The sequence below is a fragment of the Seriola aureovittata genome, chromosome 22, assembly GCF_021018895.1.
Source record: "Seriola aureovittata isolate HTS-2021-v1 ecotype China chromosome 22, ASM2101889v1, whole genome shotgun sequence".
Taxonomy (NCBI): domain Eukaryota; kingdom Metazoa; phylum Chordata; class Actinopteri; order Carangiformes; family Carangidae; genus Seriola; species Seriola aureovittata.
The window spans coordinates 3,879,144-3,895,031 of record NC_079385.1 but is presented as its reverse complement, the minus strand read 5'-3'; the positions used below and the strand labels follow the sequence as shown (position 1 = coordinate 3,895,031).

Below are 15,888 nucleotides of genomic sequence, written 5' to 3'. Positions count from 1 at the left end.
GTATTCTGTTTAACACAGGAACAGACCCTCAACTTTAGTTGGCAATGTACATTCATACAAAATTATAACGAAATATAACACAAAAAGTCACGTACTGAAAAAAATCCCACTCACTTGAGTTTTTTGCAAACAGTGCTGACTTGCTTACAGGTCATACGCAAAACAAAACTAGAATTACCACTTCGTGCTTGTATCCCTCGCCAACCAGCCAAGTTGCAGGAAATATGGTAACAATCTTCATGAGTTACATCTTCGAATAAAGGCCGTGATGTGTTTTTGCAGAACGATGTCACAGCGAAGTTGACCTTTGACCATTTGTATATAAAATGTCATCACTTCATTTTATCCTTAAAGACATCTGTTGTATTTTGACCTTTGAACACCAAAATCTAATCAGTTCATCCATGAGCCCTAATGAATGTTTATGACAAATTTGAAGAAGTTCTGTCAAGGAGTTACTGCCTCTGGTTCTGAACTACTTGAATCACTGTGCACACATGAATGTAGGTTAACCATCACCAAACCACTGCAAAATGTACTTAGTAACTACTAGTTTATCTACATGTAATTCACTCATCCCCAACACTGCACCTTGGATTTAAATCTCACCAGCAACATAAAAAGAACCTCCAGCATATAAAAGGACAAATAATCCAGCATCAAACTCAAATCAAGCAAGGCAGATAGATAATGAGCTAATGGGTAAAAGGGGATTGAACCTACATCAGACACAGGATTCCTCTGGCTCCTTCACTTTTGCTCCTTACACCAGAGATGCATCACAGCAGTCAGCGGTGCTTGAAAGATCCTGAAATCACACAAGACAAAAAGAGATTTGTTACAATTTATAAGAAGCAGCTCAAAAAGACAAATGTCTCAGTTTTCTCCTCAAATGTATTTTTATTTGCTTACAGTCTGGGTAGAACAAAAAAGACAGTGTGGTGACCAGGAGACAGTGGTTAAAATCCCTCATACATGGACAGCTTAAGACGTCTTTTACTGCAGATCCTGCAGGTGATTTGTTCAGCCACACTCGCTTTCACGTCTCCTGCTACCTCCTGCAGCTCACAGCGGTCCCCTCCCAAAGAAAGAAATAAAAATCCCACCAGAATTGTAACACGGTGTGACCGAAAGTTTACCCGCTGCAGCAGGACATTAAAGCAACTTTGAGCACAAAAACAGGTTTTCTGGAAACTTTCCCCCCATGTGAAAAAAAAAAAGCCAATAAACTCTAAGTCAACTCTCTTTGGCTGTGGAAATTGTTCTCATCCCTCATATTCCCCACCAAGGTGCTCCATCCCACCTCTGTACAGTTCCCGAAAATCAATTACCTGTGAGGATCGTACACTTCTATCACCCCCTCCTGCCGAAACAGCGATAGAAAAGGAGAATCATAATTTAAATCTCCAGCTCTGAGGCAACTTTCATTCCTGGTGATTCTCAAGAGGCCAAGGCCGAGTTTACAGACAATGTCACGGAGACGAAGTGTTCAGAACGTGCCTCTTGGTGTCACAGACATGCAGTGCCACTTTAAAGTTTTCTTTTTTCTTTTTTATCTGAAACAACACAACACTTGAGAATCCAGGAGAAAACAAGCTGTAAGGAAGCTGTTTGAGGTCTGTCAATAATGATGGGAATACCAGGGAGACGCAGCTTGAAAGGCACTTAAGAGCCAAGCAGGGGTATGATGGGAATAGTCGTGATGTGTGACATGCGAGTCACACTCTATCCTGGGATACAAAAACAACAGCTTACAAGGTTAAAGCCGTCTGGAGAGAAGAGGAGATGAGCTTCACTTCCGTTGCAAGGTTTACCGTATTTGACAAATGCCAGAGCACAATATTAAAAATATGATGCATTAAAAAGGTTGGAGGTATGTTAAGCAGAGGTTTGATGGGAAACCATGATGTACCGTGTGACATGCGAACACTTGTTTTCCTCCTGGGGTAGAAACACAAAAACGTCAGCTTAGCATGTTGAAGGCTGTCTGGAGGGAAGGAATACATCACATTCAGGTAAGATACTGATCATAAACAACAGGTAATACTCTCCTTGGTTGATGCTTTGCTCAAAACGTATCGAATTCATAAAATATGTTGTCAAATAATCCAACCAAGAAGACAGTAAAATCAGGGAGAACAATTGGGAAAACTGGGTAATTTCTTGCATTGAGCAAGTTGTTGTTTAGCAGCTGAAACCAAACTAAAAATTCACTGTGATAAATTACATCTCTAAAAAACATTCTCATAGCAGCCTGGAAGGTATAAAATAAATCTAAAACCTGATGAAAAGTTATGTAAAGTGCAAACAACCTGCAGCTTAAAAGACCACCTCTGATTAAAACCAAGTGTTTAAGCTTGTTAACATCCATATGATGTTTTTTATATAATATAGATATATGCTGAGTGAAATAATCATCAACACCATGACTGAGTATTTCTTCCTTGAACTGCAGTGAACCAATGACAGTCTCATAAAAACAGATTCAGACAACCCGGGGTTCATACATCACAAACCTAAGGAACCAATCCTGTCAACTTGTGGGGACAGGGGGCGGGGCTAAATAAACCTGAAACCATGTCAGTACAGACAGCGTGAGTTAGCATTAGCACAATCGCTCATACTAGCTGTGTCCAAAATAGTCCACTATATACTGAGTTTGCCATGTTGTAGTGATGTTTGAATGTATAGTAAGAATTATTATACCGTGTATAGTGGATTCATAGTATCCCAAAATGCATCATGAAAAGTAGTGTACAACCAATAGTCACTAACCAAGCAATACCATCATGCATTGGATAGTGTAGGGAGTAATGAATGAGTGAGTGATTTTGAAAACAAACACTGTGTCAGCCACTGCCAGTTACAAGCTATCAAACAACATAAATAAACAAAAGATGCTAACTATGCTAACCGTTCTGATCCGTCTGCTAGTCTCTGGTTCTGGTTTCAACAGACTCCTCATCTGAGTCTGGGTCTGACTGATGTGTGACATGTTTCCTCCTCTGACCATCTTGATGCTCTCTGCTCTTTCACCTGTCCAGCTGGAGCAAGCAGGTGGTGGACGGGGCATGAGGCCTGATCCAGATTTCACAATAAGGAAGTAAGAGGAGATGAGCTTCAGATCCAGTTTTCAAATTTTTTTCTCTTTTAATGTGTGAAAACCGTTGTAAACAAAATAATAATCAAATCAGATGATTTGATGAGATGAGAGGAGTTTAAAACAAGTCTGGAGAGGAACCTTAAAATGCAAAAACACTGGTTTGGTTCGTCAGAAAAGGGACAGAGTATGACTGGGGCAAACACAGCCAAATCCAATTAAAAGGTTGTTGTTGGAAGTGACCTTTTCCTTGATAATCATTGGCTATCCCCCAGCTTCCAGGTTTAATGGCAATGATGGGGGGCATTTGTAGAGTTGCCAAATTAAAAGCGGTTACGGGTGAGCTGTGGTGTGTGGTCGGAGATAAGGGTTTCCATACCTAAGAGAAATATGTGGGATCCCTCATGCATGGACCTTTAATGACATTAGCAGCAGAGCACTTCTTTCTCCATCCAGCTCTCCCTCTCTCCCTCTCTCTCTCTCTGGATGCACAGGTGCAGTTTGGTTTTATACTACCATGTTTATGAGGGATTATAATGGGTGGGTGCAGCTCAAAACAAACGGGAGGCCAATTAAATGTAAGGGCTTCCTGGGCAGGCCGCCAATAAGAGGGCCAACAATTGGTTTTATATACAGCTCTCAGTGAGGGAACAGTGGATATCATTTCCTGATAGCAAAAAAGGCTCATTTGTTGTTTAGGTCGTCAGATTTTTATTTATTTGCAATTGCAGTAAATGATATGGAGGAAAATACTCCATATCAAAAAAATACTTTTATATTGTGATATTGACATATATTATAATATAGTAAATTGAGGAACTCTTAATGGATAGAGAGGTGACTGTAAGCATTGCATTGGATTTCATGGATTAATCAAACCCGCTCGTTGATTTTCAGCATTATCTACAATGGCTACGATGGCAACCTAGATATGTCTCTGACAGCTGACATATTTGTACTGTTTCATGATCTACAGTACGTCATAGGGATGTAACGGTACACGTATTTGTGCTGTGCTGTTCAGTACAGGTACAGTATGTTTAAATTCATAATAAATTAAAAGAAATGTAATGTTTTTCACTGTACCGAAAACATACCAAACAATGGATTCAGAAACGAGGTATGTTCCTAAATGTGAGTTTTGCGTACCGTTACACCCCTAGTACGTGATCATATTGCACAACCCTAATATGCAAATCGATAAAACAATGAATCCAACATCAAAGCGCCATTAATCTGTTGTAAATGAACAGGAAATCAAATGACGATCTCGCTCTCTAGTGGTTTTTAGACTAAGCTCATTTTCTTCTTGTTTTACAGCACATTTACTGTTTGGTTACGGCTCACCGCTCTACTCAACCTTGTTTCCAGCAGAAGAAGTCTGCTGCTGTTTTCTTCATCTGCACACAAAAATATGTAGAATGGCTTAAGACCTGCTTAATATACCATACAATTGCCTGGTGGAAATGTTCTATATTAGCAAAGCCACAGAGCTCCATATGGCTGTGGCATAAAACAGGCAGCATCATAACTCCGGGCGGATTAACACAGCGGTTTAGATAAACAGAGTATACAGCCTGAAAAACGACAGGCACTGGTGTCTTCACTGCCTTCCATTAACACTCATCTGGGCGGAAAAAAAGGACAGATTTCATCCCCCGACAATATCCAGGTTAACGTCAGTATTAGATTTCACTAGTTCAACAGATGCCATGCAACCATGAATGTGCGTGTTTGAGTCGTTTACTATTCAAAACTGGATACACACACCGCAGGCTTGTCTCTCTGGAGTAGGGGAGGACTAAAACTAGAGCAACTCCAGAAATGACAACAGAATCCTTTGAAATCAGGCTTTTATCCATTCAGTCAGACGTGAAATTACACCCATGATTTCATTCATAACACAATTTTCTTCTTTGAGAGAAAACATGCAGTGTTTTTCCTTGTAAACGTTTATATTCCCAGTGCTTGATCTTCAGTAATAAACGACACACAGTAACTGAAGGTGCTCTTTCTCCATCAGATTCATGATGACAGTACAGAGGGCCCTCTCGGGAGTTACACGGGGGCCACAGAGAAAGTCATCCCCCGGTGCTGTCGTCCATTCATCCTTTTTGAACGAGAACATGGCTGCAACATGACTAACCTCTTGTGTTAATTAACCACCATCAACATGCTTCAGCGAGGCCCCAGCTGTTTCTGGGCGAGCATGAACATCCAGGAAAGCTCTCTGGGGGAGGTGGAGCTGAGAGTGACAGCTTGTCTCAACATCCTGGTTGGCTGAGTGGATTTCCTGTGTGCCCGTGTGGGAACCCAAGGCTCCGACACTCTTGAAATTGAAGTTTTGATTAACTTTGTTTTAATTGTCATTTATTTATTTGTGTAACAGGGTATTTCCTCCATCCGCCAAACTTTCCAGATGAGAATGCAAATCTTCAAATTCATTTTCCGTGCTGTTCCATATGACTTTCCGGACCTGTGCGGGACTCACCATTGCTCGGCTGTAATGAAGACTTGCTGCAGATGGGCAGAAGGGCGTGATAACCAAACACATTAATAACCTCATCATGTAGAGATAGCTTGCATGATGAAGGCCAGCCACCCTGATAATGGGCAGGCATGAGCAGCAAGCAAGAAGGGAGAGATTGACGACTCAGCTCGAACCGACCCCCCTCAAACACCCCCACCCAACTCCCTGCCCCTCATCACCCCTCCCTGCCTCTCTGTTGTATTGTTACATCTCATTTTCTCCCGATCCATCTTCGTGACATTGGTGAGCATACGCTCAGGTCGAGGTCAGGGGCGTGTGATGGTATTAGTGTCTTAAGGACGATGGATTACTCCTCTTACTGTCAACAGTGTGGGGGTGGGGGGTGGGGAGGGGGTTGGTTAGCAGGTTACTGATTCACATAATGGGGCCCTATTAAATGAATCACGAATGTAAATGGTAAAGCTACAATACACACATACGGCAATGCCAATCTGTATGTGGCTCGGTCAATGCATCACTTTGCTCCAGATGGAAATCTCTCAACAACTTTTTGATGGATTGCCATGAAATTTTGTACAGATGTTCACGGTCACAAGACGGTAAAACACTGATTTTGGTGATCCCCTAACACTTCATCTAGCACCATGAGCAGGTCATGGTTTTGCATTTATCCAGTTAAATATCTCAACAGCTAATGAATGGATTGGCATAAAATCTGTTGCAGACGTTCCTGGATCCCACATGTTGTAACCTAATGAATGTAGGGATTTCTGACTTTTCCTGTAGCTCAATCATGAGGTTTACATATGTGGTTTCACCATCTTGTTTTCCACACCTGTGGTGGCATCACAGATGTGTCTTTACTCAGCATCTGGATAGATACCATTTTGAAAGTAGACAGTTCGTCAAGACGACTGTTAGTGACAAGTGTGAAATATGCTAAAAAGATATTTTGCTAACTGAAGATAAGCAGATGCATGCAGTCACTTTAAAAGAAAAGTTGCGGTGTACACCCCTTTCTCTAACATGAGCTTTCCCTTCAACAAAGGGGCTTTGCAATCAGCCCCACAAAAGAATGCTATGTGTTGGTTTCAGACTGCATAATTAATATTGAGCAATTACAAACTGCAAACATTGCATGAGAATGACGCTGGTGTTTGTAGTCTGGTCAAATTATTTTGTTACTAAACAAGGTAATGATCCACAGGAACTGGCTGCAGATCACAGAAAACTGAAAACTCAAATGAAATGAATGGGAGACAGTTTGAATTGACTACATCTACATCACAGCTTGACCTTAAAGGTCCCATACATTCTAAAGGCAGATGTCCATGTCTCTTTTGATTATAGAGCAGGTCTAGGTTCTATATTAATACTGTGAAAGTATCAAAGCCTCAGTCCACAGAGAAATGCACACAGCCTGTATTCAGAAACTGAGCCTCAAAACCAGCCATCAGGACTTCTGTAACTTTGTGATGTCACAACAAAGCATTCATCGCCCTCAGCCACGCCCAAAGCCCTGCCCACCTGGACCCACCATCCAACCTTGATTTAGTTTCTCTGAGTGTTTACCTGAAATCAAGAGAGAGGCTCAGAGCCTCCTCTCTTCTGATTGGCTCACTCACCTGTTATTAGAGTTGTTTCTGAGAGAGGCCTGAGAGAGGAGATGTAAAACTACATTGAGACGGTTTTTGGCTCTTAAAACCACAAATATATCTTCTTATGGATCAACACTTCAAATAAAACACAGGAGAAGTGTAAAATATGGACCTTTAATTGACTCTCCTGACTATAGAATATCCGGATTCCATCCAATTGGACCACAATGCAATATCTGAACAAGAAAGACTCAAGGGAGGTTTGAGAAGATGGAGCTGTCAGCCAATCAGGGTCGAGTTGAGTGTTACATCCTGTTAGTGCCACGATATATTTGAAAATTAAACCAGGGAGGCTGCATAATACAGAGCCATTATTGCACATTCACACCTGTGCCTGGGAGCTAAGTGGCTGCTCTGAGGATTTCCACAGGCTGTTAGCAGATGAGCTGGAGCTGCTAGGCGACAGTGTTGGAATGGTTTCTTTTGTATGCATCTGTGTTGAAGATACAATATTACACTGCAAGATAAAATACATTAAACTGGCTTACATTTGAGCCACCCCTAGCCCATTTTATTTCCTCACAATGAGTACAGATAGAGTAAGCTTCAATGAGAGCAGCAGTAAGTAGTACAAGAGGACTATTGTGTGTTGACAATGTGGGCAAAGATCGGATTAAAGAATAAATAATGAGGATAAAGCAAGTGCAAGATTGCAGAGAAATGGGATTAAAAGGCAGTGTCCAATGAGGTAAAAGGGGTGATTTGTCTTTTCATATTCTTTTCCAACACAATGGTATAATTGCACAATATGTGGGATGGAGGGATGTGATTCATGGGGGAGGGGGGTGGGGGGGTCATCAGTAGCTGTGAGGACCACTAGAATGTTTTAAATGGTTGATCAGCCAGTCTGCTACACAAGAAGACCAATTCCCAGTGAGACCCACATCCCATACCGTCCCTCTCCAGAGAGCTTGATGTCAACCATTATGCATGGAGAATAGTGGCAAGTATCCCTGTGCATAAATGCATACACATTAGGTAAATTGGCTCCACTGGTGAGAAATTGCTCAGTGGAATGCAAGGTTATCATGATGCAACACCGAGGCAGTGGAAATCATATTATCTGTGTTAATTCCGTCAATGCTGGTGTAAAACATTAGCAAAGATGTTAAATTATGAGCCAGATTACGCACTCTCTTTAGTTAATGAAGAGGAAAATGGAAAACTGCCTGTGCGTTAACTGGTAATGAAAGCTGGGTTGGGTTACATACCAGGGTTACTTTGCTGCATGCACCAGACCGCAGTAGGGGAGAAAAAAAACAAGCTATTTCCTGTAAGACCAAATTAAGCCATGTATCAGAAAACATGCCTTTAATGACAGGGTGGAATGAAAGTGCCAGATAATTAGCCTGGTGTTGGAACATTGAATAAAGTCAGAAAGACAAAATGTTGACAAAAAACTAATTACACACGACCTATCATAGACATGAGGCAGAGGGGCCTTTTTTAATTTCTCCCCCAGAGTCGCAGAGGAACAACAATAAATAAGACAAGCTAATAAAAGCTACATCAAGAGGATTAGTGCTATTATGAATAATTTAAGACACAGCTTAAATACCTTCTGGAGGAGGGGGTGGTGATGGTGATGGTGGTGGTGGGGGGGGGCCTCAGGCTTATGTGACTCTCCTGCAGAACAAACAGCACCATTACATCTTAATTCGCCACAGTTTATTTGCAAAGTCAACGTGATTCAAACGCTAAATACTGATTTTGACCTCTGGCCTCAAGTTACATATGTTTCATATGTAGTAATCTTCTATTTGGGCATCTTCTTAAACCCAACCTGTTTCTGTGTTTGTTGTTGAATTGGCTACTGTTGACATTCCTTGTGGACTGTTTTACTGGAAGCCTGTAATTTATTTGCTGGCTTGTAATGCAACAATTTCAAATCAATATTCCCTGTCAAATGTTGAATTCCTTAGCTGTGTGATGGGAGGGTGTCGTAATTGCAAAATGAGCTTCTTTAAAGCAATCAATCACCCAGTCTGAGGCTTTCTTTTTCTAGCTACAATGACCAGCTTTCAGAGTCCCTTCGTAATCACAATTACATTGAGAGCTTATAGAGGTAGATACTGTGGAAATCCTAGTGTTCACTCTCACTTGCAGGCAAGCCTTTCGTCAGTGCTGCAACTCGAGCATAAAATTGTGTTACCCAATACATGTGTATTTGTCTGTACAGCTAGCCTCAAAGCAGCAGCGAGCATTAACTGCCAAGTCACATCCATTGCATTATTTTTTTTGATGTACACTACACATGGATCCATTTCAATTTAGATCTCAGGGCCCTTTGACCTCCTTTATCATCAACACAGAGAGCTACTTGTCTTGGGAGATTGTGGAGCATTACCACATTGGCTGTCACTCAAAACACAACAGCCAATCAATACAGGACAGCCGCGCTGTGTGGAAGTTGTGTGCTATCTTTCATGACAGCCTGGATAGAAAGGGAACAATTAAATGGATGTTTCTAGGCAGGAGATGCCAGCCCCCAGGAAATTCATTCAACAATTCAAAGCCTTTATTTGACATTTTCTTCTCTCTTTAAAGGGTTCTCTGATTGAAACCAATTCTTTTTTTTTAACAGAAAGCCTGTGCGAAATACTGGAGGTGTGGAGTTTGAAAGAAATGGGTATTTAAAATGAAATAAAAGATGTTATCGAATTGTAGCACGGAAATTTTGTTTTGACCACTCATTTTTTAAAAAGCTTTGTGGAAGTGCAATAATAAATTGCTGTAATTTGGGTGCGAATCCATTATAATTTTCAAAAAAGGAATCCCACTATAAAAATGGATAAATGTCTTCCTGGAATGAAATCCTTCAATTATCAAGTCAGGCTGCCAGAAAGCCTGCGCTGCTGACATGAAGCAAGACAGATTCTGATGTTTTCCACATGGGATCACCCCCATAATGAAGCAGCAGGAGCTGGAGCCTGACCTACCGGCGAGAAATCAATATTCCAAAGCAAAACATCTTTGGCTCTCACGGGAGACCCGGTCAATAAGCCAAAAATATTGCTGGGTGAAATTAAATAGGCAGCTGTTGTATGTTGCATTCAAGCTCATTAAAGGCTGCTTAATACCATGAAACTGTGAGTCAACAGAAAGAACAACAGCTTGTGATAAGCATTATTGGGAACTGTAAACAATACCCACATAAACAACGGCACTTGGCGACAGCAGCAGCTGAAAAATGGGTATTTAATGCTTGCATTAAAAAAAAAAATGCAACTCTAGTACAGTAAATGAAATCAGGCTGCCGCGGCAAAGCGGTGCCAGGCGTGCTTCTCTTCTCAGCATTACATGGAACGGCACCTAATGTGTGTCAGTCTGCCTGTCACACAAAATGAACAGCCCAGGGGTTGTTTGGTGCAAATTAAATTCCAACGAGGAGTGAATTCACATTAAAGAAAAAAAAAAAAAAAAAAAGAAGCAATCTAATTTAACTGCCATGCACGGTCATGTATCTTAAATTACGTGCCAACACCATGCAAATATAGAAAAACTAACACCAGATGCAGACTTCAAGCACATGGCTGCTGGGGTGTTAGAGAGACGAAAATGTGATGAGCAAACACCCCGTGAATGTGTTTATGTGGATGAGATTAAAGCAAAAAATCCAGGAAAGTAATTTCATTTTCACAGCTTCGCCTTTGATTGAAACTAGTTTATCATTTTCTTTGTATTGTATTATAACCCCCAACCCTACCTGTCCACATGGTACAACACTAAATCTAATTTCTACAGCAATTTCTGCATTCCAACATCATGGTTCTTTCTTTTCAACACCAAGCAAGAGATCAAATTCCGCTTAACCCCAGCAAGAAAGGGGAATGAGAGAGCGAGGAGAGGAGAGGGACATTTCAAGAGTTGAACCAATGACATTCAGAAGCTGTGGACTTGTTGATGTGCCAGATCAGGGCTGATACTGAATTGAATTATGAGAGGCCACCCTGTGCACACAGCTTTGATGTTGGGGGAGGCGAGGTCGGCGGCAAGGTGAAGGTGAGGTGGGACAAAGAAGGGAGGGAGGAGGGGGAGGATGAGTGTTCCCATCAGATGCAGCCGCCGAGCCTTTTAAATCTGACTCAAAGAGGAGATGGAAGGAGACAACAAAAGGTGTGCGGACAGAAGGCTGGAAACCAACAGGAAGACAAGATAATCACACTGTAAAAGCAAAAGGCTCAAACACAACGCTGCAGACAGAAAACCACACATGTAGTTTGTCTTTGATTTGCTCTGAACCACTGTGGAGACTTTCATTTTGTACCTGCTTCCCTTAGATTTACACTGTGGTAAAAGGAACCAGGCCCACTGCGTATCATTTCCTGTATTTGGTTATGATTAAATCCTCACTGTTAAACTGTACCTCACTCTTTTAAAAAGAACAATGTGACTCACTTTTCAAAACCTTCCTGGTAGCAATAAATGGCATATTCTCACCAAAGAACCAGGTTAAAGCTTTCTGCCAAAGAATGTACATTTTCCCAGTGAACCAGGGCGTGACCACGAAGGTTTGCACCCGCATGGGGAAGCACAGCTCTCAAGCATTTTGGATTGAGGTGACATCAAACATTACTGTTAAAAGTTCAACTACAATCATTTCCAATTATGGTTATTGTGAAATAGCAAAAATGTATATCTCCTGGGTCTTAATAGAATAGTTAACCATTTTGCGCTTAATTGCTTTCTCGCTAATTACATCGCTAGAACAAGGAGTTAATTAGCTTCCACTCAACACTGGAAGCAGGGCAGAACAGCTAACCTGGCTCTCTCTATATAGTTGAAACAACTGCCTACCAACTCCCCTAAAACTTCCCAAATGTTGTATCTCGGTCCCCGTTTCCAGTGTTGATACAAAGCTCAGCTAATCGTCCTTTAGCTAAATAATTAGTGCACAGACATGAGAGGTATCAATCCTCTCATCTAGCTCTCAGCAAGAAAACAAATTATCTTATTTCTCAATGTCAAAGCATTCCTTTAACCCATTCAGGCCGGACGCGACGTCTATGTGCTTCTCCCCTTAAGACCAGATGAGATGTACACGCATAGCATATGATTTTCGTCATTTTTGAGACATGTGACGGATGAAATGAATTGTGATTCGAAGGTTTTAAAGTCGCGTTTCGGAAAACGGCTGATGACCTGGGCGAGGGGTGCGTTGTTGGAGCAGATTACAGCATTTACCTGGACGAAAACAACAAAAACAACAACTTAAAAGATTTAGACAATGACTTCGACCTGCTAAACTGCTAACCAGCTGTCAAGGCTCAGTGTGAGAGACATGTTGGAGGAGGAGGAGAAGGAGGAGGAGAGAGAGGAGGAGGATCAGCGAGCCACTATCTCTGCAGCTAGAGGTAAAGATTCAACTGATGCAACGCTGTCACTCAAACCTTTATTACTCAGCCTCTGAAGCATTTTTGTATTATTGTAATTCACTGAATGTTGACAAATGTGCTTGTTTTTCCAGCCATATCCAATTTCCAAGGCAAAGCCAGTGATTTAGAATCTAAGCTAAAGGTTTAAGCTCTCAAATGGTTTTAGAGGCCACCATAGGTCTAATCTGTTAAAGACTATATTACTACTTTTGATTAAATCTAGATGTTACAAAGCACTGGAGGTAATATAGAATAACATCTGGTTATCGATATTGAAGTAGGCATCAATTGTTCAGCGGTGACAGAAAAAGTAGTTCTATGCAAACTTTCCATCTGCTCCGAAGTTCTAACATTTAGCAGCGTCCAGCCTCGGTTCTTGTGTGGTGTAACAGACTACAGCTCACCTGTGAACCAGCTGTGTCTGGTCTATTCAACGGGTGAGAGTGGAAGGAAAAGAGTCACAGGTTGTTAATTAATAAGGTCCAGTCTGAAACAGAGGTGTGTTTCCTGGCTCGGTGCGCGCTCAGTGCCAGGGATCACTCGTAAAAACCAGCCAGCCTGCCAGGGCATCATTACAAGCTCCTCCACACCTGCAGAGGGAACACCGACGATCATAAGGTGTGTGTGAATGTGTGTGTGTGTGTGCAGACAAGGCTGCAGGGTACAGAAGTGATTTTACATTGGGTGATTTTACAATGTGCGCTCCAGGAATTTCATGACTCCTCTTCCAATTTTGATTAAATCATTTCAAGTTTTAGTGACACTAAATAAACAAATAATTGAAGGAAAATGCTGCTTCCGATGGGTTTTCCCGAAACCACCACCTCACGCAGCGCTGTTACAAAACTGAATTTCAAAGCAGACACATCTCCCCAGGCACCGCAGCTGAATGAATTAGTGACAGCAAAAACAAACAGGAGCTCTGAGATGAGCAACGTCTGAGGCTCAACAAGTGAATCAGCTGCTTTTAGACCAACAACTATATCATTTACTATGACTGGAAGGCCCTCATTCTGTAATAAAAGCAAGCTAATGCTACACCAGGAGGCAGATTGCTTCTCTATAGTCACAACTTCTCCCACTGGTATTACCGGAGAAATAACAATCCTTTTCACAGCTCTGCTGAGGCGTGGAGTTCATTACTTCCTACAATAAAAGATGACTCTTGGGCTCCTGAAAGTGTTCACTGCAACATCCATGTATGTTGAGCAATGGACATAACATTTATGCACCTGCTACAACCTTTTTTTGTAAAAGCTTATTCGCGGACAGTTAGATCATTTCCCTCTCAAAAGTCTGTGTGCTAACTATAGAGCTAATGCCAGGAGGTGAGCTATCATAACAATTAGCAGTGTGAAACAGCTAGCCTGTCTTTAGAGCATCATAACTCTGAGATGGTTTGGAATAGAGACATGTTGTTTTTGTCAAGTTAAAATACAGAAGCAGTGCTTTCCAACAAGCCACGTCTGACTTGGGTTGATAAACTATGAAGAGTTAGAAACGATTTTGAAGTTTACCTGGCGCATTGCTGCTTTCCCTCTTTATGTTTATTGATTGATTGATTCTCATCTGCATTCTTTGCTAGTGGCGCCTAGAGTCATGTCACTGAATTGGACTCTCCTATTGGCTCCAGTGGGTGCTCTCACAGCCAGAGTGTCTGATTCAGAGGATTGGCTGTCAGTTGTTTGTATACCCAGAATAAATGGGAGCAATGCCGTTTTATTCTGAGCTCAAGTGAGGAGAAGTTTATTGTAGTGACAGAAAACAGGATGTGACCAGTCAGATACATTGTAAGAGCTAATTGTTCAGGGAGAAAAAAACTCCCATGAATACTGCCCCAAAGAATGAGCATAACTCATGAACAGATAAAGATAGAAACGTCATTTGACCTCTAGCACAATCCAAACAGATGTGTGCAAATTCTTGTGTTGAAGTTTCATTATTATGGTTTACAGCCTTTTCCTATAAAATAAGGAAATATTCAAGGTCTGTTTTTTGTTTTTCTTGTTTTATGGACTACTATAAGTCAGTAATCAACACATCTCTTGTTTGATTAACCTGTACACAAACAGAAATACCTGTTTTATGTTTCCCCAGCGTTCAGTCTTTATGCTAAACTGAGTTCATCATATCCATATCTAACCCTATCCAACATTGACTTCACACTTAGAATGCAGACATGAGAATGGTTTCAATCTTCTCATCAAAATCTTTGCAAGGAAGCGAATGAGAGCATTTGCAAGAATGTCAAACAATTTCTCTACACATATGTTCAACAGAAAGAGCTTTACAGAAGGTTTCAAAATACATACTAGCATGCTAACCGCTTGATAGCAATTTCATTGACTAAAGTATACAAGTAGCAACAACCTTTAAGGTACTGGAATCCAACATAACACTTTTTATTTTTAATGTTAAAATTCAAGTAGCACTATTGTAATGTGTGATTAGCCAAAACATTATGACCACTCACAGATGAAGCAAATAACATTAATTATCTCCTAACAATGCCGCATGTCAACATCAGGGGTCTATTTTATATTTATATATATATATATATATATATATATATATATATATATATATATACACAAAGCATATTAAGCCAGGGTGGTCATAATGTTTTGGCTCATCAGTGTAGCTTTAATTTAAAAATGAGAGCTGCCATTAAATTAGGGCTATAGATCTTTTGTGGATGTAGCTTTTCCAGCTAAATGTTAATTTAAGATAACATTTGCTTTTTTTCATTTCAGGGGCAGCATCCTTTCGAGGCTGCATTTGAAGGCCAATTGCTTCAAATACTTCGAGAAATACATCCTTCTTTTCATTGCCAGCGAAGGCTCCACCCTTCATGGCCCAGCATATCCCAAGATTTATGGCATGCTGTTAATGCTGGCCACGCCTTCATAGGCCACTTCCTCCAAAGGGTGCGGCCCCTGAACTGGGATACAGCTATTTTCTACATAGATTCAAACCCATGTGGGCAAAAAGCTCTGGAATATACTGTACATACAACATCTTTTTTATAACAAAATTTCTCAACATATTATCTAAAATACTACAGAGCAAACGTTGCAAATCTTTTTATCCATCTTTGGCATGTAGCTTGTTAGCTGGAGCGATTATCATCGTTGTTTGTACAGATGGAGGAGCTTTGAGATTGGAAGGGAGAGATGAATAAAGCAACATTCAGTAAATCAAAAAGGGGGGATCCAAATCTGTCAAACCAGACTAAACAAATAAAAAGACGGCGGTCTACCTGCC

At 41.0% G+C, this 15,888-nt stretch overlaps 1 protein-coding gene across 2 annotated transcripts in view; it reads right to left on the bottom strand.

Moving 5' to 3' along the window:
* The window catches only part of nav3 (neuron navigator 3), a 448,944-nt gene that overhangs the window by 350,308 nt on the left and 82,748 nt on the right, over window positions 1-15,888 (bottom strand). For both annotated transcript variants that reach the window (XM_056367406.1, XM_056367407.1), the window contains exon 3: window positions 724-808. The gene's annotated coding sequence lies outside the window, so the exon portion shown is untranslated. The remainder of the gene's footprint in view (window positions 1-723; window positions 809-15,888) is intronic.